Source organism: Tupaia chinensis, unplaced genomic scaffold (genome assembly GCF_000334495.1).
Source record: "Tupaia chinensis unplaced genomic scaffold, TupChi_1.0 Scaffold000354_1, whole genome shotgun sequence".
Taxonomy (NCBI): Eukaryota; Metazoa; Chordata; class Mammalia; order Scandentia; family Tupaiidae; genus Tupaia; species Tupaia belangeri.
This window is the reverse complement of record NW_006159849.1, coordinates 6691670-6717147: the sequence shown is the minus strand read 5'-3', so window position 1 is coordinate 6717147 and position 25478 is coordinate 6691670. Positions and strand designations below refer to the sequence as shown.

Below are 25478 nucleotides of genomic sequence, written 5' to 3'. Positions count from 1 at the left end.
TTTCCCTAATTAATTGTGTCTGTCTGATTCCCCCAGTCTATTGTAAATTCCTTGAGGGCAAGGGCCACTCCTGTGTTTTTGTGATTGCTTCCCAACCCCTGCCCCTTACTCTAAATGTTGTCTCCTTTGCCCTCAGCACCTTTCAAAATGCTTTGCATATAAAAAGTGAGAGGAGGGGCCAGAAGATGGTGTCATGGTTACATTGCTGGACTCCCATGTAGTCAACCACAGTTCAAGTCCCGAACCCAGTGGCTTAAACTAATGTCAGGCATGTGCGTGTGCATGCCCAAAATCCAGAGAGAAGAATGGAAGAGAAGGGACTGGGGGGTGGGCCATCCACCCTGGGGGGTGATTTCTCACTTTCTGTCTCTCTGGTGAGTACATGTGCCCCATAACAAAAGTCTCTAAAAAAAAGAAAAGAAAAAATAATGGTACAAGAGGACGTATCATTTATGTACTTCATTCTACTACCGATATTTCTTCTTAATCTCAGCTAGTTCTCTCGACCCATTGAAGTGGACACAATTAGTCTCATTTCAGTGGTTGTTCTTTATTGGGAAGGCAAAGGGATTGCATCATTTTTAGTCCTGTCCAGTGCATACAATGCAACATCAGTTCTACTTCTCATGTTCTTCCTCATGAACTTACACATCCTTTCCAGATTATAGGAATATCAGAAATCACATCGGAGAGACAGATATTCATGAACTTCATAAACTTACATTAAACTGAACTAAGACTTTAGACTGATATCAAGGATTCTAGAAACTGCTTCTAAAACTCTAAAGCACCACTCAGACATGACATACGATCCTCGAAACCAACTTGTCATAAATATTGAAAGGGACCCAGAGGCTGGTGCTAAAGGTAACACTTCTTGCAGTGGTGATTATGGAGGTCATATCTGCTTACTTGTTAATGATTGAAAGATCAGTAAGGAAGAATAGATTTCAATTAAGACCTCAAGGAAATGGTCTATCTGGCTCCAAGGTAATTCACTCTTGTGAAAAGAGGAGAAATATTGGACCACCATATTCAAAATTTTAATCATCATAAGATCAACACTTTTTCCTGTTTCTAACCTACTTAATTTGTATCTGTACTTAGCATACACATAATGGCTACCTACCTACTTTAAAGACTCTAAATAGATTCCTTGGTATTTATTGTCCTGTTCTAATATAACTTGGAGTGATAATCTCAAGACTTTTATTTCTCAAGACTGTGAAGGCCAAATTCCATTATGATGACTCCTGACATTCTCTGCTTTTCAGGATTTCAGTTGTTTATTAAAGTGCGACATTGGTTAAGAATTGAGAAATCTGTCTCCATACAGAGAATTTAAAAATTATTGTTGTGAGTATTACAGATATAGGCTATGACAGTAGATTTAAAATTTTCCATTAAGTTTTTTAATCCAAAAATAAATCTCATCTGCTGATATGGTTCACTTCTGGAGAATACGATGTTAATTCTAATTAGTCTTGAGGAGTATTTCTTCAATAGTCCTATCTTCATCTTTATTGAAAGCATCAACTGGATCTTTCAGGCATCCCAGCTCCTCATTGTTGGTACTCAGTGCTTCAAATTTTGTTGACCTTTTGTGTATTATTACCTACATATATCCCTTTTAAAAATGATATTGTCTTGTGTTCTTTATATCACATTCATCCACAACCAAATACACAATAAAAAGGTAGACAGGTGGGTAAGTGAATCAAAACCATCCTGGCTCACATCCATAGCACAATCTTCTTAGACACTGCCATGTCATGAGAGCCGGTGGAAGCAGCAGCAATGCACAGGCTGAAGTGCAAATGAAGACAGATAAAGCAGCTATGCACCCATGGGGCCACAGGAGCAGAAACGCGGATGCAAGAGACCAGAGTTGCTGGTGCCGGTCTTTGGACTGCACACTACTGTCTAGAAGTTGATCTAGAACTTCCACTGCCATCTGATCCCTGAGACTGCCCCTACAAAGACCTACTTTGCTCCTATTGAAACAGCCCCTATTGATTCTTTGTCCTGGGCCTGTGAAATTCTGGACTAGCTCTGTTCTCAGTTGCGGCTGGGTATAATGCATGTATACTAAACTCTCTCTCCCGCTGTTTTAGCTGAAGAATAATAATTTAAAAAAAGTTCTTATAAGAACAATATTACAACATAAGAACATAAATACATTTGGATATTTATTGGATTGTCGGAAAAATCATGACACATTTTTACATAGGAAAACAGAAAAAAATATGGCATGACTCTTCCGACAACCCAATAGAATGGCCATTTATCTAAAGATTCCCTAATGTATCCTTGCAATTACTACATTATAGCTAAGAAAAAGTTTTTATTTTTTCCTTAATTTTTAAAGAATTAATTTATTTAACTTTATTTATTTATTTATTTTAATTTGACCAGAGAGAGAGAGAGTGAGTGAGAGAGAAAGCAACTAGCCAGGTCCAGGATTCAAACTGTGGTCAGCTGTGTGGGAGTTCAGCACCCTTAACCACCATGCCACCTGCCATCCCCAAGAAAAAACTTTGAAATGGTGGTTTAATGTATTAATGTCACTAAATATAGGAAGCGCTCAGGACCATATTATGACTTATGATTTCTATGTAGCTACAATTTACTATACCAGCCAATAAATCACCTTTAGAGAAGGCACATATTAGTACCATGGATGCAAATACTTTTACTCGTTCACAGAGAACCTGACTTTCCTGGTGCTTCATTCATTCAAACCTTCATTAACCAGCAAAATGCTCTCAGCTTCAAGATTCTTCTTGAAATACTACCTCTTCATGAGATACATGGCAGCAGGTCCTTGTTGAAAATTATTTGCCTTCACTCAACCCTCTCATCACAGTAAGTAGAAAAGCCAATGTTACTATCTGGTTTATAAGGCCCTGCTTGCCTTGGACCTAAGAACTCTCCCCTCCTCTGACCTTCCGTGGCATTGCCATCCTTGCTTCCTCCTGGTACCTCAAATGGGTTAAAGAAACTCTGCCTTACTATTCCTTTTCACTGGGATTCTTTCCCCCATATATCCAGTTTGCTTCTTCACTTCATTAAGTCTATGTTTGTTATGAACTCAAAGTTTATGATCCTCCAAAAATCCTATGTTAGATTCTTTATCCTCAATGTGGCAGTATTAGGAGGTGGAAATCTTTGGGAGGTAATTAGGTCATGGGGGCAGAGCCCTGGTAAATGTGATTAGTGCCCTTGTAAAGGGGACATGGAGAACTCGTTTCCACTTCTTTGCTCTCTGCCGTGTGAGACTACAGTGGAAAGATGGTTGTCTGAAAACCTGAAAGCAGGCCTTCTTCAGTGGACACTGGATCTTTTGGCACCTTTATCTTGGATTTCCCAGCCTTCAGAACTGTGAGAAATAAATGCTTGTTGCTTTAAGCCACTCGGTCTATGGTGCTTTGCTATAGCCATCTAAATGGCCTAAGACAATGTTCATGTTCATCTCTTCAGAAAGGAGTCCCCAACTTTCCATTCTAAAATAATGGAAATAACCTCAGGGCCAACACCACAATTTCCCCTTCTTTTTATTCTGCTTTATTCTTCCCCATAGCATCTCATCTCATATCATATATTTGTTTTCTTTATTGCTGGCTTCTTTATCTCTTGCACTAGATCAGAATAATCCTAGTACCTAGCACTATGTTAATAAGAACTTAAGTATCTTTTGAATTATGAATAAATTAAAGTAACTCTTTTGGAGATGGCCTCAGAGAACAAGTCTTCTTGGGATCAAGTGGTATCCACTGTATGACTGTGGGGTGTCACCATCCTCCCTACAGGTAAAATGCGGCATCGTAGTCACACAGATGGCTTTGAAACCTGGCTGTGTGACCTCAAATAACATACTCAATATCTCTGCTCCTCAGTTTTCTCATCTATAAAACGGTAATGATAGCATCTACTTTATGGGTTGATGTATTAAACAAGTTAACTCATGTTTATAATTTTAAAAGTATCTAGAATAGTAGTAAATGCCCAAGTAGGTATAAAGCCCTTAACAGCACTGACTCATTTTAAGACCCCTCTTTTCTTTATATAATTCTCTAATCAAAGATGATTTCCTCAGTATTTTTTATTTTATAATATTTATTTCTTACCCTCTACACATGTTTAGTTACTCTATGGTGCTTTTATCTTTATGTTCTTATTACCATTATACCAACGAGTTAATCTTATCAAGGAAGTACATGTACAAGGGAATGTATCAAGCAATATGAAGAGTCATCAAAAAGTTTATGGAAAATGCCTATTATAAAAATTTTCCCCATTAATTTCAATTTTTTTGTACCAAAATAAGTTTGTACTTCAGTTCCATTTTTCTTTGAACTTTCTGAAGTTCTTTCAGTTAAAAGATTCACGAAAACAACCAACTTTTTCTTTTTCCGTCCCTGTCACAAATTCCATTCTCCCAACACAACTGTCATTAAAATTTTCTGTTTTGATCTCTTAATGGTTATCTTCATAACACACACAAATCTTTAGGTCTTGATCCATACTTAGGATACTTTTTACACTACTCTGACCTCCTCTCAAAGTTTGCTACATTTTTGTTTTAATCCTTCTGTTTAATATCTTTGTAATTTTAAGTATTCAAGTCATCATTTATGTTTCTACCAACTTATGTTTTGACATAAAACTATTCATAGATTTAACTATGCATTTAAAAATTCTATGCATGCTAAAAAAATTTATCAGAAATAGCACAAGAGTTTAGCACCTCACCAGAAAACATGTAAGAATGAAAATCAACACAAAGCAAGTCACACAACATTATTAGCCATTAGAGAAATGCAATTCCAAACCACCATGAGCCACCTCTAGACACCTCGTCACCGGCCAATGAAAAAGACTGGACATACAAAGTTGATGAAGCTGCAGAGCAAGGGAACACAAGATGGCACCACTTCTCACTTTTCACAGTTACATCCTACTCCCCCATTTTAGGAGATGAGGCAATTAGCACCTTAATTTTCTCCTTTCTGCTCTCAAGTCCCACCTTCTGTTAGCTACACTTTTACTTTACTAAGGTTGTTAATATTTTCTTTTTCTTTCCTTTTTATTTTTAAGGTTTTTGTTATAGCATGTATGCACTCACCAGAAAGAAGAGAGACAGAGATACGGAGAAAGTGAGAGATCATACCCCAGAGCAGATGGCCATGCCATAATCCCTTCTCCTCTTGAGATTTTGGGCACACACACACACGTGCCTGGCATGACCACCACACCACCTGCTGGCCCCAAAGTTGCTAATATTTTCAATATAGTTTGCAATCATAACAAGTTTACCATGCTTAGTTCATAGTATAACTCTAAAGACAGAAGATAGAGAAACAGCATCTGTATGACTATGATTATGCCACTACGTTCACAGCAAGGCTTGGTACAAAAAAAATAATAATTTTAAAAAATAATAAAAATATTTTAGTCTCTATTGTAGATACAGTGTCATGAATACCCATTCAATGCTATGATACCTCTGCCCATGTTGTTAAACTGCAAGTTCTCCTCATCTTTGATCAGGTATTACCATGTCAGTAACCAGTCAGACCTCTGCCATTTGATAATGGACATCAGATTATAAATACTTCTAGTATTAACTGGAGTTTTTATTACCCTGTGAGGAATGCCCAATCAAATTCAAACAACCTTAAAGATTCCATAGGTGTGAAAATGTTTTCCAGATGACTTCTAGGAGATTTTCATATTCTGTCTAATTAGGCAGCACTAACAGAAACACCGATCACCTTTATCAGCAAGAACTGTGCAAGGCACGGTGAGAGCCACATACTAATCTAAGTGGACTAAGCAATGAACTTGTTTAGTCCTTGGAACATCACACCCTAGTTTGGACCTTATTTGTTGTCCACCAGCATTCTTTTAACAAGTACACATAGCTCTGCTTTCTCCAATAATCTTCTACATCTCTTTCTAAAGATAAAAAGCACACTGTTTTCTTCACCCATGTTAAGGGTGTTTTTCAATGTCCAATTCTGGAATTCTCATTGGACTTTAGTAAAGAAGCCTACTCTTACCCTTGGCCTCTGGGGATAAGAGAGGAGATCTCTTTTTTATGGGTCTCCTTGGCTCAGATCTGCTTATCCATGGCTATAAAGGTGATTGCCCCAAGCCTGACCTCTTTCCATGAATCCTATAAAATACATTCTCTCATGTGTGTGATGCTTTTGTTCTAAGAACCTCAAAGGCCATCCTTCTATTTGGCCTCACAATGTGCCTTTGAACTAGGTCAGGAGCCACAGTATAGAACCCACAGATGAGAAAAAGAAAAAGACACAAAAGAGGTCAAGCCACTTGGCCAGAGGTCACCAAAGTGTGGACAGAGGGGCAGGATGAGTCAGAATTCCTGCTTTTCTAACTAGAGCTCTCACTGTATCCAAATCCAACTTGTGCAAATGTATGCAAAGTCTCATGTAAAAACACAGGAAGCTTGACCCAACGAAACCAGGAGATAAACTCTGCTCACAAAAAGCAATACAGTAGGTGCAGGGGAGCTACCAAAATGTGTCTTCTCTTCCTCTAGAGTGTTGGTGAGAATGATAAATGTGAAGAATTCTGCATTTGTTTTGTGGACCTTTTTGCTAATATAACTACTTTTTTTTTTTTTAAGTGAGAATGTTCAGCTACAAATACATTTTAAACAGGCACTTTTTGTAAAGTTTATTTACTTATTTCACATGCAAGAGAGACAACACCCCCAACCAAGTCTTGACGCTGCAATCCGCCCCCGGCCTCGGCCAGCCCCACATGGGCATGGGTATATGCAGGCCCAGCATACTAAGGGAGGTCCCTAGTCACACACTCAGAACCTTCCTGTGAGGGTCAGCCTCACAGAGTATCATATTTTACTGTTACGCCACTGACCATAAACAGATAGTTTGGTTTAGCACAAGGTACATCCACTAAGGTCAACCTGTACAGAACTTTCAGTTGTTCATCTTTCTTTCTTCATTTTTCTAAATAAAAATAAAAATAATCAGTAAAAAGTAGGAGGAGAAGTTAATGTGTTAGAAGGCACTGGAGCTATTCGGTTGGGTGGGAAGGAACACAAAGTGGGCAAAGATGTGGTCCCTGCTGTCAGGACTTGAGTCAGTCTGCTTGGAGAGATAACAAGTGCAAAGTGTGCCTCAAGGGAAATCTCTAGAAGAGTTGTAAGAGCAAGAACAACAAAGAAAATAAGTGCCGGAAAAATCACTTCTGGGGAAAAAGTCGTGGTGCAGAGAAGACTTCTCCCAGTAGGACATATGTGGTATCATGAAAATCTAGTGTCACTTCTGTACCAGAGTACAAGATAATGCAGTAAGAATGAAATAGAAAAAGCCAAGGAGCAGAGATAGGAGATTGCAAATGAAGACCAAGGAATGACGTTCTCTCTTCTTATCATATAAACCCTTGCAGGGAAGTTTCCTTGAATTCATGGCTTTAGTCACTGGCAAAAGCTCATAACACTGTGTCTCCATCATGACCTCCCTCCTTATATCCACACTCACACAGTTTCCTTGTAGACTCTCCACCTGGATGTCCTGCAGGAAACTCCATCTCATGCACTCTCGTAGCTTGAATGACAGCTCAGAGCATATGACCATAACACAGCCAGGTCTTCATCATGGACTGCCCTCCTGACAGTCAGTCTACCTGGATATCCCACAGGTGTCTGCAATGCATGTCCAGAGTAGAACTCACCATCACAGTCCTCCTGCCTCCTCCTGCCTCTACACCATATATAGAGGGGTTTCAAGAATTAATGGAAAATTAGTATTATGAAAAGAATATACATGAATTCACAACTTTTTTGCATCAGGATAAAGTCGTACTTTCTGGGTTTTTTTAATGATTTTTTAAAAGCACTGTCATGTATGCTGCTACTTCTTGGCATTCTCTCAGTTGTACATCACTCCCTATCTCTGGCCACTCCAGCCAAAAGTTAACTCAGAGACTCTGGGGCCAGCAGGTGGCATGGTGGTTAAGGCGCTGGACACTCCCACATGGCGAACCACAGTTCAAGTCCTGGACCCGGTGGCTTGCTTTCTCACTTTCCTTCTTTCTCGGAGTTTGTCTTCCTCTGGTCAAATTAAAATAAATGAATGAAAAAATTAAATAAATAATGCTTTTAAAAAAAAAGTAAACTCAGAAACTCAATAACGCATGGCCAGCTGGTTACCAAGTAAGTCCTAGAAATTCTTCCTTTTAAATCTCAAATCTGTTCACTCTTCCCTACCTTAATACCTTTATTCAGGTCCTGGCCTCTCCTGTAATTAGTATCTCTGCCTCTACTTTCTTTCACTTCTATTAGGTCGTCTGGAAAGTCATGACATATTTTTCTATGCAAAAATGCATCATGACTTGCCCAATGAGCCAATAATTCACTTCTCTAACTAGCTTATATTGCTGATCTAAAATAAAATATAAGCTCATCACAGTCCATAAAACTCATCCAGTTGTTGCTTCATTACCTACATGAGAAAAGTTTGCACTAGCTGGCACAGCTGAGCAGATGTCCATGGTAGGGCCCCACACACCTCTCCAGCCCTATCTACTCCCACCCATACCCACGCTATCCATTATCACATTATGCAGCTTCAAACACGCTATGAAGCTCTATGGTTTCACTCTTCTTACGTGTTGTGCCTGGTATGGAGTAAAAGTTTAAGAAATGGTAGCTGCTGGTCTGGCTCTGTAAGACATTGGTTAAGAGAGCCAGATCCCCTATGTCCAACTGCAATTTGAATCCCAGCCCTGCTGGGCTTGAAAAACATGCTGGGCAAATGTGTGCACGTCTCAAATTCCAAAGGGATAGAGAAATGGAGGAAAAAGGATTATAACGTGACCATGCCCTAGAGGGTTCTTTCTCTTTTTCTGTCTCTTTCTGGATGCTGGCACTCTTTAATGCTAAAAAGAAAGAAAGAAACGGTAGCTGTATCACTGCTATACTACCACAACCATGTCCGTGACAACAGTGACTATGACAATTGTGAAGAATCAACCTGGGCCAGATTGCAGATAGTTCTATGGGCCAACTCAGAGCATTGAGATTTCAGCACAGCAAAGCCTCAAGGGAGTTTTAGGCATGGCAATGACAAAATTATAATCTTTGGGAGCAGCTAATTATACTCAATTAAAAGGAGCAGAGTGGAAGTATGGTAGCCGCTACAGTGCCTCAGGTAAGAAATGCTAATATAGGCAAGAGAGGTGAGAAGTGGAGAAAAATTTTTTAAATTCATTTATCTTCTCCATGAGAAAAGAAGAGAGAGAAGGTGGTAGCCCACACCCAACAGGGTCCTGACACCAAAACCCCAGCCTCAGCCATCCCTGGATCATGGGCATGTGTGGATCTGGAAGGTTCTGGACATGAACCCAGAACCTTCCTATGTGGGTTCACATTGCAGAGCATTGCATTTTACTGCTGTGCTAGTCTAGCTCTTGAGTATGTGTGTGTACGTGTGTTTGTGCGCGTGTGTGTGTGTGTGTGTGTGTATTTTTAATTGTCACCTTCACAGACAAGGGAATGAAAAAAGTAAAAGTAATGCTACAATTTTCAAAGTTGGTGAAAAGAATGAGGTCATCTTTTTTTTTGGAGAGGTTTTCGCTATAGGACGTGTGCGCTCGCCAGACAGACAGAGAGAGACATAGAGACAGAAAGCAAGAAATCACCCCCCAGAGGGGATGGTCACGCCGCAATCTCTTCTCCTCCATTCTCCTCTCGGGATCTTGGGCACGCACGCACAAGCGCCCGGCGTGAGTTTTAAGCCACCGGGTCTGGGACCCGAACCATGGTCGACCACATGGGAGTCCAGTGACACAGCCATTACGCTCACTGCTGGTTCCCAAAAGAATGAGGCCATCTTTGATGAAAACTTAGAACTTGGGAAGGGAGATAGATTGAGGTTTTCTTCTTTTATTTATTTATTTATTGAGAGATTTTTGCTATAGGGTGCATGCACTTGCCAGAGAGACAGAGAGAGACAGAAACCGAGAAATCACCCTCCGCCCCCCAGGGACATGGCCATGTGGCAATCCCTTCTCCTCCATTCTCCTCTCAGGATCTTGGGCACGCATGCATATGCACCCTGCCACCAGGTCTGGGACTCAAACCATGGTCAACTATGTGAGAATCCAGTGACATAACCATTACGCCATCGGCCGGTCCCAGGTTGAATTTCTTTTAAATGCTGACAGCTCCAAGCTCAGATTCATAGCAGAGGTAAGATTAGGACAGATGAGTGTCTAAGAGAGAGTAGGGCACAAAGTTATGGAATTACTGTAAATGCTGCAAACCAAAAAAGCAAGAGATGGGAAAACAGTCCAAAATTTTATAACAAACAAGGCTGCTTGTTAGGAAAAGGACCTGAAGTAGTGTTAACTAGAAGCTAGGCCATTGACATTTTAAAACAGAGGGGGAGCTTGGAAGTGGATGTGAAAACAATTACAGTGTAAGAATGAATGAATTAATTCATTCAATGAATGCTGACTGAGGGCCATCTTTGTGCCAGATGCTATTCTAGGTGCTGGGGATCCAGGAGTGAACGGAACAAAGGGAAAAGAAGTAGACAAGTGAAGAAACAAATACAAACATGAGGGAGTGCTGGTGATCATCTCTCAAGCTGCTAAGCACATTTGTAGGGTACTTAACACTCAGTTCCAAAACAATTCCAGAAGTCTTTTCACTAGTGTGGGAATGACTGTCCTATGTATCAAGTTTATACAAAATGAAATGATGCACTGTGTTTACATTATGACTTGTCATGCAGGGAGAGGGAGTTTCTGAGACACTGTTCAACTAATAATGAAGCCCAACTGTACGCAAATCTTAAAAGCTGAATTTCCATTCTGTTTTCTGGAAACAAACATAAGAAAAAGTCATTTCTCTCCTAAGTCTTAGCATGAAAGACTAATTTCCCACTTGCTCCATTTTCCATAAATCTTCACTGCCCTGTCTAAACTATTCATCTTGGGAAAGACAATCAAAGGGCACCATTTAAATATAGCTTGGCAATGTAAAGACTCTAGGAGTTTTTGTTTCCATATAATGAACTCATAAGCCTAAGGAGAGTGATTCACTCCTTAAAAATAAATTATGTTTTCATTATTCACCTTACTTGATTTATTGCAGGCATTAAAGTTTGTTTTCCAATGGAGGATGGAAATCAGGAAGATTTAGAAAACTTTTCTAGGCAATTTCTTCAAGGGTAAAAGACAAAAACTTTTGGTAGTCTACAACCTCTAAAGGCACAAAACATTAAAAATAAAACTGTTGGAGAAGCAGGTGGCATGGCAAGTAAAGCGCTGGACTTCTACATGACCAATTGGGGTTCAAATCCCAGACCTGGTGGCTTGCTTTCTCACTTTCCCTCCCTCTCTCTGGTGAGCACAAGTACCCCATAGCAAACTTACAAAGAATTAAAATAAAATAATTTTAAAAAATAAAATAAAACTATCATCTAAGTTCCCACGAAATACCATGATGTTTAAGTGAAAGTCTATGAAATTTTGCTTCAGACAAAAAATAATAAACTTTATAAAAAGAAAGAAAAAAGTCATGCCTATTCAAAAGCCCCCTCCTTTTTTAAAAAATTTTCAAGAACATTCAGTGGAAAAAAAGATGGGAAATTATCTGATGATAATGTGTATGATAATTTCTTAGACTGGAATAACAGGATATTTGTGCTGGGAAATTTTATTTTCAATGTTGTAAAGATATACAACGATTGATGTAAAAAATTTTTAAAATTAAGAGAAAAAAAGAAAATACTGACAAAAAAATCACTTTTAACATTTTTGCTACTTTTTTCACATATCTGATACATGTTTGGCTATAATTTTCTCATTATTATCTTGTTTCATATTTAGATTGACTTATTTAATCCCTTTCTCATATTTTTTCAATATTTTGTGGTTATCATGGGAATTCCATTTATCTTCCTAAAGTTTTAATAATTGAATTTGATTAGACCAACTAACTTCAATAATATATAAATATTCTGCACCATTCTACCTCTCCCCATTGTAGTCACAAATGCCATATTTAACATTTTATGCTCAGTAACATAGTGGGTGAAGCTAGGGAAAATAAAAGTCACACAACTGTTTTTACAAATAAAGAATTGTACGAGTCTATTTGGGAAACACAGTTCAGACAATACATTGCTGTCTAGTTTTCAAGATCACCACAAATTCCGAATAGCAAACAATAAGGGGTTCAGTGCTGAAAACTACAGAAGTAGTCCTCACCGACCCAAAAATTTAAAAACAAACAAACAAACAAACAAAAAAAACAAGTTTTCAAAAATAGCAAGGTAAGGGCAAAAGGCTTTGTATTCTTGAATGGATCCTAAATCTGTCACTTATTACAGCGTAAAAGACATACTCTGTTTTGTAAAGCATTTTAAAGAATTAGGAAGTGATGCAACAACTTGGGGGACATTTCCTATCAAAAGACTGACCATAGTAACTCTTCAAGGGACAAGCGAACCCTCAACAACTGGGAATTTTATTCTAGAAGTGAAACAGCCTGTCTAAAGTTCTGGGTCTCCAGGAGTACCCTGGTTTAATTGCTCAGGTGGCCAATTAAAATGGGTGGGCTTGATGTCTCAATGAATTTCAGGCTATAAAAACTGTTTTTAAATCACTGTCATATTGCCCCAACATTATTTTTTCCTTTTATTTGCCAGATGGCACATATACTAGCCAGAGAAAGAAAGAGAGAAAGCACCTCCCATAAAGTATGAGCATGCTGCAATCCCCTTTCCTCCACCTTTCTCTCTTTTCAGGATTTTGGGCACATATGCACACGACCAATGTGTGTTTCTCAAGCTGCCAGGTCTCAGACTTTGAACTGTGCAATTGGCCATGTGGGATCCAGCTGCCTTAACTACCGCACCATAGGATGGCCTGCCTGACATATTTTTTAAGTGATCTTTCTTCACAATATGTACACTGTTGCTCAAATAAATTAGTAATACTTTAAGGATTACATGAAAAAATACAGATGTTTAATGGTCATACTTCATAAGCTTTACTAAGCTTATTGATCCTGTATGGCTGACAAGGTGGCCTTATGAGTCGCTCTTCTCCAACTGCAAGTTTATCAGGTACCCATTCTCCAAGTTTCACCAAGCCTTTCTGACAGAAATTGAAATCGCAAAGGGTCTCTTTGTTGGTTAACTCACAGTTCTCTGTGAGTCCATAGGGGTAGAGAGAGGGCTAAACATGTAGTCAGGACCGGCCCCTTAGTAAATGCATGCCCCAGGTCTGAGCACAGAGTATGGGCAGCACTAGAGGGTAAAATCAATTTGGTGGTTCATGATCTGTGTTTGGTAGAGGTTGGAGATAGCAAGAAACATTATCAGGGAATAGGAGAAGACATTTCATGTAGTATAGTTAAATCTTTCATGAAGCTTTTGGGTTGGTATTTATGATTTCTGTGTCTATGTATATAGTGGTTTCAATACAAAATGTGTGTCTTACAGGGCACTGAGTGGGCCATGAAGGGTCACGTGAATGACTGTGTCCCACCCCTTTTTACTCCCCAGAGTTACGGTACTAGGAAATGGGATCTTTGAGATGTGATTAAGTCATGAGGGTAGACCTTCCATGAATAAAATCAGTGTCCTTTAAAAAAGAATCCCAGAGCACACTCGCTCTCTTTTTGCCATCTGAGTTACGAGAAGATGGTTGTCTGCAAACAAGAAGGGGACCCTCAACGGAATCCAACCATACTGGCTCCCCAAACTCAGATTTTCAACCTCCAACACTGTGAGAAATACATTTCTATTGTTTATAAGCTACCCAGTCTATGGTACTTTATTACAGTAGGCTGAACTGACCGAGAAAGGGTGTTATTTCTCTTATTTACAGCTCAAATGTGACTTCACAACTGAAAAAGCCATGTGCAAAGACTAAATGCAAGTTTAGGTCAGGCCAATTTATCTCACCCAGTTTCTAAAGGATGCTACAACCCTGTCTCTTATTCCATCTAAAATATACCTAAGTCATTGAAGAGAATACTTTAGCCTCTAACTCCTTCCTCAGTAATTGCTTTTATCTTAAAAAAATTAGGCTATTTTAGCCTTTATATTGAGATCTAATGTTACATTTCATGATGGGAGAGATCAGGCAAACCTCTTGAAGTCAAGTTATACGGTATAAAATCCCCTGTAAGTAGAGGCCCCATAATTCTCCATAGACATGCAGAGGGGAGTCAGAAATAACGAGCTGTATCCTCAAAGATAAGAACTTTTCAGGAACAACTTCCTTCAACTGCATCTCCATCTTTACTCTAAATAAAAATCCTTTCTATCCCTGCACATCCCTTGTTATCTCTTCTTTTTACCGTTTTTAATTTTTTACATAAGTAATTTACACATATGGTTCAAAATTCAGAGTGATGAGAAGCTTCCATTCCATTGCTAGCTAGCCAGTTCATTTCTCCAGGGGCAAACAAGGATACTGCTATCTTGGGTACCCTTCCAAAAATAGTTTACATGACGACTTTGGGGTAGCCGTTTCTGGGGATAACTGCAGTTACCATTATAGAAATGAAGATCCTGGCAGCTATAGGATGAGGCAGTGGCAAAGAAAGTTGAAAGTCCACAGTCAGGACTGGCAGTATGAGGAGACTTACTCATAATCTCTTCAACATTTCCTTTCTTTGCTGAACATTTACAAAAGAACTTTTTTAAAAAAAATAAATAAAGGTGAAGGTGCTGGCATTCATTTACTTATTTATTGAAGAAAATTTCATATCTGCTGGAACTATTCTAGCTGCTGGGAATGCAGTGGGGAAAGCAATTCACTGGTGGGAGAGAAGAAATGAGTTAAGTCATCACAGTTTGAGTCCTTCCTGAAGAGCAGACTGCTGACCCCATCCTAGACTGTAGAGAGGGAGCAAAGGTTTTCTTCCAAAGGGAACCTTGACCCAAAGCACATTCAGGTGAGTCGATATGAAGAACACACCCAAGGAGCCACACCCATGTTGCACAGAGGGTCAGGAGCTGACAGGTGCTCACATGGCTAGATGCCGGAGTGCTGGGCTGAGAATGCAGTGGCAGGACCTGGACCACAGAGGACCCTCAAAGCACACCAGCCCCTGGTGTGGAGCTCAACTTCAGGTACAATGGGAGGCCAGTGAAGAGTCTGGGACAGAGCTGTGTGCTCCTCTCCCCCCATCCTGCACCACCGTGGAGTCTTTTGTTCCACCAATTTCAACTTTTTTGCTTGTTTCTTTCTTCTATGAATGAGAGAGATGGGGAGAGTGAGAAAGAGAGAGACAAGCACCCTCTGTAGAATTCCCATGCCGCCATCCATCCTCAGCCACCCTAGATTATGGGCACGTATGCACCTGGTATGTTCAAGGAGATCCCTGGACACAAATCTGGACCCTTCCCCTGTGGGGCAGCCTCGCAGGATGCTGCATTATCACTGTGCCACTGTCCGGCCCTTCAACTGGTTTCAGTTCTAAGGAAGCACAGGGAGGATGGACTTCAAGCCAGGCTTGTGTGTCTACTCTGCCAGTTATGCAAAGTAGCCCTGGGCCTTCTTCTCAAAGCTGCCAGGATAAGCCACAGTCAAGAGACAGAGACAGATAACTTTTGGAAGAGGGTTCGATTTTACTTCCAACTCATTGTTGGAGCACTTGTCCTCTGTCATGGCCACAAACGTGATGCTGGGCAGACACTAAAGTACAGTGTGTGACCAACTGTGGTTGGTGCAGCAATCTTTGACTCCCTGTTGGGATGAGTGAGCACACCTTCAGAGATTCCCAGTAAACTCTAAGAGATCCTAGTATTTGTGAGTTGAGCAAGTCCCTAAAACCGCATTGGTGTTTTCATCCTGCACCCCTAAGAGAAGCCAAGGGCAGTTACGAGCATGAACCGGATGACTGTAGGAGAGCAAAGGCATCAGGGTGGGAGACCACTGGGAAAACAAGTCCTCAGATGCTGTGCAAGGGTTCACATGGCCACCAGCCAGGGAGCCCCCGAGGTCAGAATCTGTCTGCTTCCCTGAGGGAAGGGCTGGGAGAAGGAAGGAGGTAAAGATCCAGGTTTCAGCTCCGCTCCAGCCATCTCAAGTGCTCTGGCTGCACTATGGGTAATGGGTTAGGAGAGAGCCAGAGCAGACTCAGGGGACCGGTGAGGTTCTGGCAAGAGTCCAGCAGAGAGATAAGTTGGCTACTTTAGATTCAGCAGAAATGATGAGAAGCAAATGGATAGGGGAGATATTCAGGGAGCAAAATCAATAGTGATGGGTGATGAATTCGATGTGGTAGGTAAAAGGATGGAATTGAGGATGTGGCTGAAGATTCTGGTCATGCTATTTAGTGGCAAGTCTTAGCCAGCAGAGCTGGAAACCTTGCAAGAGCACTAAGTATGGAGAACATTATCACGTTGGATTTGAGGTGCCTTTGGGATAGCCGAGTGTAATACCAGTTATGCAGTCTAAAGTTCAGAGGGAGACCTATGTCGGAGATAGAAATTTTAAATTCATTTATCTTCTTCTTTTTAAGACATTTATTCTAAAACTATGTTTTGAGGTATTACATGAAACAAAGAAAAAGTGTAAGCTTTAAAAACAGAAAAGCCAAGGGCCAGCAGGTGGTGAGGGTGGTTAAGGGGCTGGACTCGCACGTGGGAGTCCCACACCTGGTGGCTTGATTTTTCACTTTCCCTCGCTTTGTGTCTCTCTGGTGAGTGCACATGGCCTATAGCAAAATAAATAAATATAAAAAAAATACAAAAAAACAGGGTTAGAAGCTTAGTGTCTTCTCTTACTGGCTCTATGCTGATAAGCAAGTTATTACTAATCTTGACTAGGTTTCCATTTCCTTCTCTGTCCCTGAGGATGCTTCAGTCCATCTTGCAGGAACACGGAAAAAATGAAACAAACAAACAAACAAACAAACAAAACCAGCCTTGAGAAATGCCTAGGATATATTCTTAGCACAGTCAACCTCCTTGATGGCCAGGATGTTTACCCTGTTTTGTGTTCCCCAAAGCACTCAATACTGTCTTGGCCATAGGATCCATCAAGAGCTAGTGTATTGGGGCTGACAGATGGCATGGTGCTTAAGGTGCTGGACTCTCACATGGCTGACTGCAGTTTGAGTCCTGGACCTGGTGGTTTGCTTTCTCACTCTCCCTGCCTCCTTATCTCCTTATAGTCAAATTAAAAAATTAAATAATAAATAAAATTAAATAATAAAAATATTTTTTAAAGAACTAGTGTATCAAACTGACTTGAAATAGTCTAATAACTGTCAGAAAACCACTGTTTCTTTTTCCTAGACAACCACTAGCTCTTGGAGTGAGAGCTAGTAAGACTTTCAATGAAAATGAAATTTTTCATGTCTCCCCTCCCATTTATGTTGGGGCAGAAAGATGGTATCCCTGAGAGTCACCTGGGGATACTGAGCTACAGACTTAACATTCACTGCCAATACTGAGTGTGCACCAGGATCACATGGAGGCCTACTGCCACTCACTGCCGAACCACAACCCACAAAGAGTAGGTGACCTGTGGGTTAGCATAAGAATCTGCCTTTCAAACAAGTTCCCAAGTGATGTACATACTGTTAGTTCAAGAACCACACTTGAGAACCACTGCCCCGGCATCTTCCATGGCGTTGGATAATCTATCGATTTATCTAACGTTTAAAGAGAAGCCAGCTCAAGCTGAGAAACTTGACACAAAGCATCACAGGATCTGCCTTGTATATTATCACTGAGGTATCTTAGGAATTACACGTGTCTACGATGTAGGTACCTTTTAGCCCATTTTAACAGTTTTGCGATGTTTTGTTTTGTACGCGATAATTTCACTTACTTGTTCTCTACTACTAATTTTTTAGTAAATAAAAAGACTCACTGTTTAATAGACACCTAAACAATTATCTCCTCCTCCTAGAGGGCTTGGCTGTCATCCTAATGAAGCTGCCATGGCAAATATTTAAGCATTGTCTTTGCAGCCGAACTGATTCGGCTTGAATGACCTCAATGGCAACCCATTTCATTGTGACAGGTGAGTGAGACTTACTCATTTCATTCATTTCCATATTTACTGAGCCAAACATTAGAAACAACGGTGTTCAAGAACCATGACCACTTCCCTCAGGGAGTTCATAATTTTGGCTCCAGTTTGGACATGGTGGCAGAAAAACAAGCGAAACATCTAAACGTTTAAGTACCCAATGAACAAACCATATGATGATGGGCTTCTTTAGGTAGATGATCAGAGAAGTCCCAGGGAAGAGTTGATATTAAAGCTAATTAAATTAGGAAAGATTGAAGTCTATTTCTGTTTGGGTACTCTGAGCCAAACTTACTATTAAGTTACTCTGGGCCCTTAACATATATTTAAAGATAATTAGGGCAAATTTCATATTTAGATTATCCTTTCTGTTAAGGAAATCATAAAAGTTATTGTTAGGTTTACGTTGGTTAAAAAGGTTGGAATTTTTAAATGAGAAATGGAATAAATACCATTTATAACTTTTTAAATGAAGGACCATTACAAACCATTGAAACTAATGTATTTCCACTTGCCTGATACTTCTAAAATGGTTCAGAAAATAACAGAAACATTCATATAATTATGAAACACCCCAAGATTTTAAAGAGTAATATCCACTCAGATGCATGTATTGTTTAGTACACCTTTATTAACTCATCATTTTTCAGACATAGTACTGAGTTCCAAGAATACAAATATAAATAAAACATGATGCTTAACCTTTTCCTTTGACAAATATTTACTAAACACCTAGGACATGCTTAATAATCCCTCAATGAGGTCATGGTATTGCTTTTTAGTTGCTGGTTATTTGTTGCTGTTTTTTCTCATTTCCTTCATTACCAAATATTATGAACAAAGTAATCCAGAAATCATGCTGGTCAGTACTTGTCCTAGTCTGTTACCTCACTGCTAACAGAAATACCTGAGACTAGGTGACTTATAAAGAAGTAAGGGTTTATTGGGGACCAGCAGTTAGTGTAATGGCTGTGTTGCTGGACTCCCATGTAGTCGACCGTGGTTCAAGTCCTGGACCTGGTGGCTTAAACTCACACCGGGCGCGTGTGCGTGCATGCCCAAGATCCCGAGAGGAAAATGGAGGAGAAGGGATTGCGGCGTGACCATCCCCCCTGGGGGGTGATTTCTCGCTTTCTGTCTCTCTGTCTCTCTCTGTCTGTCTGGTGAGCACACATGCCCTATAGCAAAAACCTCTCAAAAAAAAAAAAAAGTAAGGGTTTATTGACTTACATAAAGTTTATTGACTTATAAGTTCAGTGGCTGGAAAGTCCAAAGGTGTAGGCCTGGCCATAAGCTGACGAAAGCAGAGGATGACAGGTGTGTGCAGAGAGTGAGAGTGTTCACAGTAAATAGCTCTTGCTGGTGCTAACTCTTTCTCATAAGAGCTAGAACTCACTGGGTCTTGAGAGGCGCCATTTATCTACTCACGAGAGTGTGGCTGTCATGCTACAATCACCATGAGCCAGTCTCCAACCACTAGGCTTCACCATCTCTCAACATCAAATTCCAAAACATGAAACTTTGGGGGCAAATCATTAAACCATACCAACATGGATTTTTATTTAAAAAGTAATAGCAGTGGGACTAGCAGGTGGTGTAGTAGTTAAGGCACTGGACACTATCACATGTCGGACGAGGGTTTGAGTCCTGAATCTGGTGGCTTGCTTTCTCACTTCCTCTCTCTCTCACTCTCACCCTCTGTCTCTCTCTGGTCAAATTAAAAACTAAATGAATGGATAAATAAAATGAAATAATTATTTTTTAAAAAATGTAATAGTAGTAAAAAAGGCATAAGAAATGCCAAAAACCCACTATGCAACCCGGTGAATTCATTGCATATCATGTGCCAGTCTGTCAAAGAAGGAAAAAAACAAAAAACATATTTTTATAGCTTAACTATAACTTCATCCACTTCTCCAAACCCTTTGCTCAGCATTACTGATGGTAAGGGCTTCAATATCACCATTTTTCCAGCAAAATAAATATGTCCAGTCCTGTCTCTCAACTTTAGTTCCAATTCAAGGTAATTATACTCTGTAATTCTCTAGGACTTGCAATGCTAACCCTAACCTTTTCCTGGAAGATGGAAGATATAGACACCCATTTTTTTTTTTTTCTTTTTGAGAGGTTTTTGCTATAGGGTGCATGCACTCACCAGAAAGACAGAGAGAAACAGAGAGACAGAAAGTGAGAAATCACCCCTTTGGGGGATGGCCACACTGCAATCCCTTCTCTTCCATTCTCTCAGGATCTTGGGCACACATGCACACATGCCCGGTGTGAGTTTAAGCCAGCCGGTCTGGGACTCGAACTGCGGTTGACTACATGGGAGTTCAGCGACATAGCCATTATGCCAACTGCTGGTCCCTAGACACCCATTTTTTAAAGTGAGGGCAAATGAAACACTCAAGACTTTATATTTCATTCCAAATGCACAATTGATTTTCTAAAAATATTAGAGAAAATGAGTGTCAAGAACTTACTGTTCATGCATTATGCAAATTTCTCAAAACATACTGCATACCCATTGTTTATTCAGTCCATGCACAATACAGAAGACTTGCTATAAGACTAGCACACACTTAATGTAGTTGTTTATTCAAGTGTGGGTTTGTTTCAACTTAAGATGACAGTACCAAGGCACTACCAGCTGAGCGAACCTGCAACTGTATCTCAATTACTGTCTATGTTTCAAATTTTCCCAAGAATAACCTAATTTGGGAAGGATTCCTGGTTTTCCCATGTAATCATCTCCTTTACACACCTCTAGTGGAGTCTATGCAGAAGTAGATACAACTGAGATTAGAATGCACAAAATAAAGCCTGTTTTCCCCAACTTCATCCTTTACACTGAAAGGAACATGACTGATGAGATTCCCTGTCAAGGGCAGCTAAATGTTTACCATATAGTTGCTCAAAACTTTCATCAATGAATTGGTTAAAATGGATGTTAAAAAGAAAAAAGAGAAGACCAGCATTTGGCATGGTGGTTAAGGGGCTAGAATCTCTCAGGGCCAACTGCAACTGGAGTCCTGGACATGGCAGCTTGAAAATCACACTGGCACATGTGTGTATGTGCTCAAAATCCTGAAAGAAGAATGGAGGAGAAGGGACTGTGTGCTCATACCCCCTTGGGGGTGATTCCTCACTTTCCCTCTCTCCTTCTCTCTTCTCTGGTAAGCACACACACCCTATGGCAAAATAAATAAATAAATACATACATAACTAAAAAAGGAAGAGAGAAAGAAAACAAAAGGTTTCCTCCCTCCCCAGTTTCCCTAGAGTTCAGAAGAAAGTAACACATCCTGCTCCACAGATAAGACTGCAAATGAACAACTGAGCTATATAAAGTGCAGTCCTTACTGGGCAGCGTTTTAAAAAATAAAAGAAGTCCTTCCAACTCCAGTTAATGCACTAGATACAAAGAGAACAAGTTTCAGCAACAAATATATTCAGGACTTGATTTTTTCACAGAGTAACTGTAATGAAGGCTCTGACCATAGGGGGAAAATTATTTTCCAGGATATTAAATGTTCTGACTCACCATTAACAGAAGTACAAGCAAAATACAAATGCAAATTAAATGTATACATATTTATGACTCTACCGACTGTACAACAGGGCCACCTTTGGCTTCTGGCTTTATTTACCAGGAAGAGCAGCTTAGAAAACCAGGACACTTGTGTGTTTCTATACCAACAGTCCCTTCTCTGGAAGCATTGATTGGAGCAAAATATTAATTTTGAGTCTGACTGTACATAAGCCAAGGGAACCATACATCATAGATAAAAACAGACATTTTCTCCTTAATGGTATCTGTTTGGACAAGAAAATGTAAAAATAGAAATACTAAACTATATTCAAATATGCTCTCTAATAATTATTAGCAACACATGTTTTCTGTTACCCTCTATGATTTCTAAAAGTTAAAAATGTATCTTCACCATAGAACTCCTGGTAGTCTTGAATTTGAACCTTTTTAAACATTTCTGGTCCCATCTGTGTGATTATACACAAGTCAACCTAAGTTTCAGTTTTTATATCCATAAAAAGGTATGCATCTCTAAACTAGTTAATATTTGAATACTATAACAATAGGAATCATACCTCAGTCCTCATTATAAATGTCAGGATCTGTTCATGAAATTTAAGACCCATTGTACTCTTTGTCATCATTCTTCTCAACATAAAACCCTACTTTTCTGTATTTAGGAAGGAAGGGGGAAAAGAAAAGAGGACCTTTAAAGAGAACAGAAACCAGGTTGGTTTTGTTAATTAGGTTCCCCCTCTGAAACCACGAGTCAGTATTAGCATGTGCTGAAATTTACTCGGTGCCCTGTTTTAAAAGGAGTGGTTGGTTTCTCCACCTCAAGATACACTGGTTCATAAAATGGTAAAAGTCAATTTCTAGGAATCTGACAATCCAGCTACACAATACTAACATCTAAAAGGAGGCAAGCCAAAGATGATGACATAGATGGCACGAGTCTCTTATCCATACTGAGGGGGGAAGAAAAAACCCTTTCTATGATGTGGTCAGCAAAGGGAAGGACAATGAGCCTCCATGCCTGCCTCGTTCAGGAGGCACACGCTGTAGGTAAGCTATCTTACTCATTGGGAATTCACGTGGTGAGATGTTTCCTATGTTTCTCGCCTATGTTTTCCCTCTGAATGTTTTTATTCACTTCATTCATTAATTCAACAACAATGTATTGAGTGCTTACTCTATGATGCTTAAAAAAGGAAAAAAGGTTTGACTTCATTTTTAGGATATTCAAGTAAATCCTGGTATGTATCTGAGAGTCCTTCAGCTGCTCAAACTATTTTCAAATCAAATACTGGTACAAAACAATACAGATGTTAAGCTAATGTGCACTTGTCATTTTCTTTCCCTTCACTAAGGGACACATGGCGAAAGTGGGGAGGATGAAATTAAAGGTAGAATAGGTATTGGGTTGTTGGAAAAGTCAGGACACATTTTGCATCTATTTAAAAAAAAAAAAAGGTCATGATTTTTCTGGTAGCCCAATAATTAGCTAAATCCCTTAGTAGAGATTGAGTAAAAAACGTTTTTCTCCCCTAAAGGCGATGTTAACGCTGGGCTGTAACTACCAGAGTAGACAGCACAGCATGCTAGGCAGGAATGAAGAACTTCATTTAATGTGAACATTTTGTTTTCTATCTGAGAGACTTGAGACTTGCTGGGGATGTGATTTGGTCCAGGTCCCACAAGGAAGTACAGTGCTAGAACTAGAGCCCGGGTCACCAGCCAGTAGGCTGAATGGCCCCTAGTGTACCACGGCATCCACGACACAGCCTCCCGATTATCAGCCGTGGATGTGGCATAATGCAGAAAGCAATGGACCAGACAACCAGCCGAGTTCAGTCTTGTCAACTCCGCTAAGTTAACAGAATACCACAGAAAATTCCTGTCATTTGTCTAAGCCTCAGTTTCTGCACCTGTAAAATGTGAACGGCAATTCATGAACCTATCCAGACCCCCATGAAGGCAGGACCCTGGCCATTGAAAAACATAAAACTTTATACAGCCACAGAACCAGCCCTGGGTTATAACAGAAAACCTAGCCCAGTCACCTGTTACCCTGATCAACATCACACTGGTCCTGGAAATACGAGCTAGTCTTTGCCCCACCTTCCTTAGAAATAGTTAGAAGCACGTGAATACTGAAAGACGGTCATAAATTGGAAGGCGCTGATGCAAGTGTAAGGCATTATTATTACATCCCCTGGTCTTTTTGAATTTAGACAAAAAGATGATGTGCTGTATCAGTGACTCCTTGACAGCTTCCCTTCCCAAGTAAGACGTCATCATATATCGACCTCTGACCATCTATCACATAGTCCTCAGTCAGTTGCTGTAGGCAGAACCCGGGCTTTCTTTAGCTCAGGGATGCTGCTAAAGCTTACTCAAATTCATGCTGGCACCAACCAGGCTGGGGAAGATCTTTGCTAGGGTCTCCGTTCAGCTGGGAGTGCCCTGACAAAAGCTTCCATGAACACTATCCACTTTGTCATAGCAGAGTTTTAATGAAACTAACCTGGCTTTTTTTTCCACTCCAAGAACCGCAGAACATTTCAGCCTCTCTACAGAACAAGGGAGAAGTTCTAGTTGTATGCGCCTCATCAGTGGACTGAAGGGGGTCCCCAAACCAATAATTCAGGGGGACTGATGCAAGGAATACGTCTTCCTTGCACGAGAAAACATCCCGAAGCCCCAGCGGTCCCTTAAGGGTCCTTCACGTTAGACTTAGGGCCTCCAGCGGTCTCCGAATGTCAGAGAGAAGTGGTGGTGGGCGTTATTTTTTTGTCTTCCAACACTCCCTTTAAAAGCATCAGAATAACAAGCGATTTCTTGTTCGGAGCCCTGATTTCAGTAGATGAGATGAAAGAATTCATGAGCCTACCCAAACAACTTCTCTGGAACAGGTTCCTACCCAACCATGCCGGGCAGCAGAGACTGGAGAGCTGGGGGATCGGAAATGACAACACGCTCATCTGCATAGATGAGAGATAAGCAGACATTTGTTGTCTTCTGTTCTGGCGACTCCTGGCACCGGAGTGGCAAATCAAACCTGAGCGTTCTGCCTCTCCATTGCCCCCACGCTCCCACCCTCCTCCCCAGATGTGGAAGCGTCACGCTGACCCGGCTCCGGGAGAGAGCCAGAGACACGCAGAAGTCAGTTACTGCAGTTAGGCTGAACCGTACCGCACCTGTTCAATCCGGCTCCGGCGCCAGAAATGACCAGAATACCCACTCGAAAGCCCCTCTTGACATGCCGGGGCACCTCACAAGTTCGCCGCTGTTTAGTACCGGGGAAGGGTGGTGGGGCCACCTCTCCTGCTGCTGCCAAACTCTGTGGGTTCCCCTGAAAAGGGGAGGGGGCTCCTGCTTAAGTGACCAGAGCGATCTGCGAATGTCACTGTGGCCCCAGGGTTCCGGGTGGCGAGAGGGTGGGTGCCCGCGGAGAGCACGCAGCTGTGGCCCTCGCGGAACGATGGTCCCACTTCGGTGGCCACGGGCGCCCCCTCCACGTCACCCCAGCACAACGCGAACAAAGTGGGAGCGTAGACAGACTGCCAGGATTCATCTGAGACAGAGTGCCCCCCAGCGCAAGCCCCTAAAGAGGGTCTAGAGGGGAGGGACTGGGACGCGCAGGAAACTTACCTCACCCGGGCAGCATTCGGAGCCTCCGCTGCCGAGACCAGTTGCGCCACAGTCCGCAAGTTACCGGGATGTTGCCGCTTCCCCTGGCGTAGAGAGAGCAGTGCAGGCGAGGGGCGGGAGGGTCGGCGGGGCGGGGCCCGGGCTGGGGGGCTGCGCCGGGGGAGGCAGGTGCCTGGGCCGGAGCAGCGGGATCAAACTCGCCCCGAACGCGCCTCGGCGGGGGCGC

At 41.0% G+C, this 25478-nt stretch overlaps 1 protein-coding gene across 1 annotated transcript in view; it reads right to left on the bottom strand.

Moving 5' to 3' along the window:
- Positions 1–25442, bottom strand: part of PIP5K1B (phosphatidylinositol-4-phosphate 5-kinase type 1 beta) — a 360249-nt gene extending 334807 nt beyond the window's left edge. Inside the window, exon 1 of the mRNA XM_006152466.3 lies at positions 25253–25442. The gene's annotated coding sequence lies outside the window, so the exon portion shown is untranslated. The remainder of the gene's footprint in view (positions 1–25252) is intronic.
- Between the last annotated feature and the right edge of the window lie 36 nt (positions 25443–25478).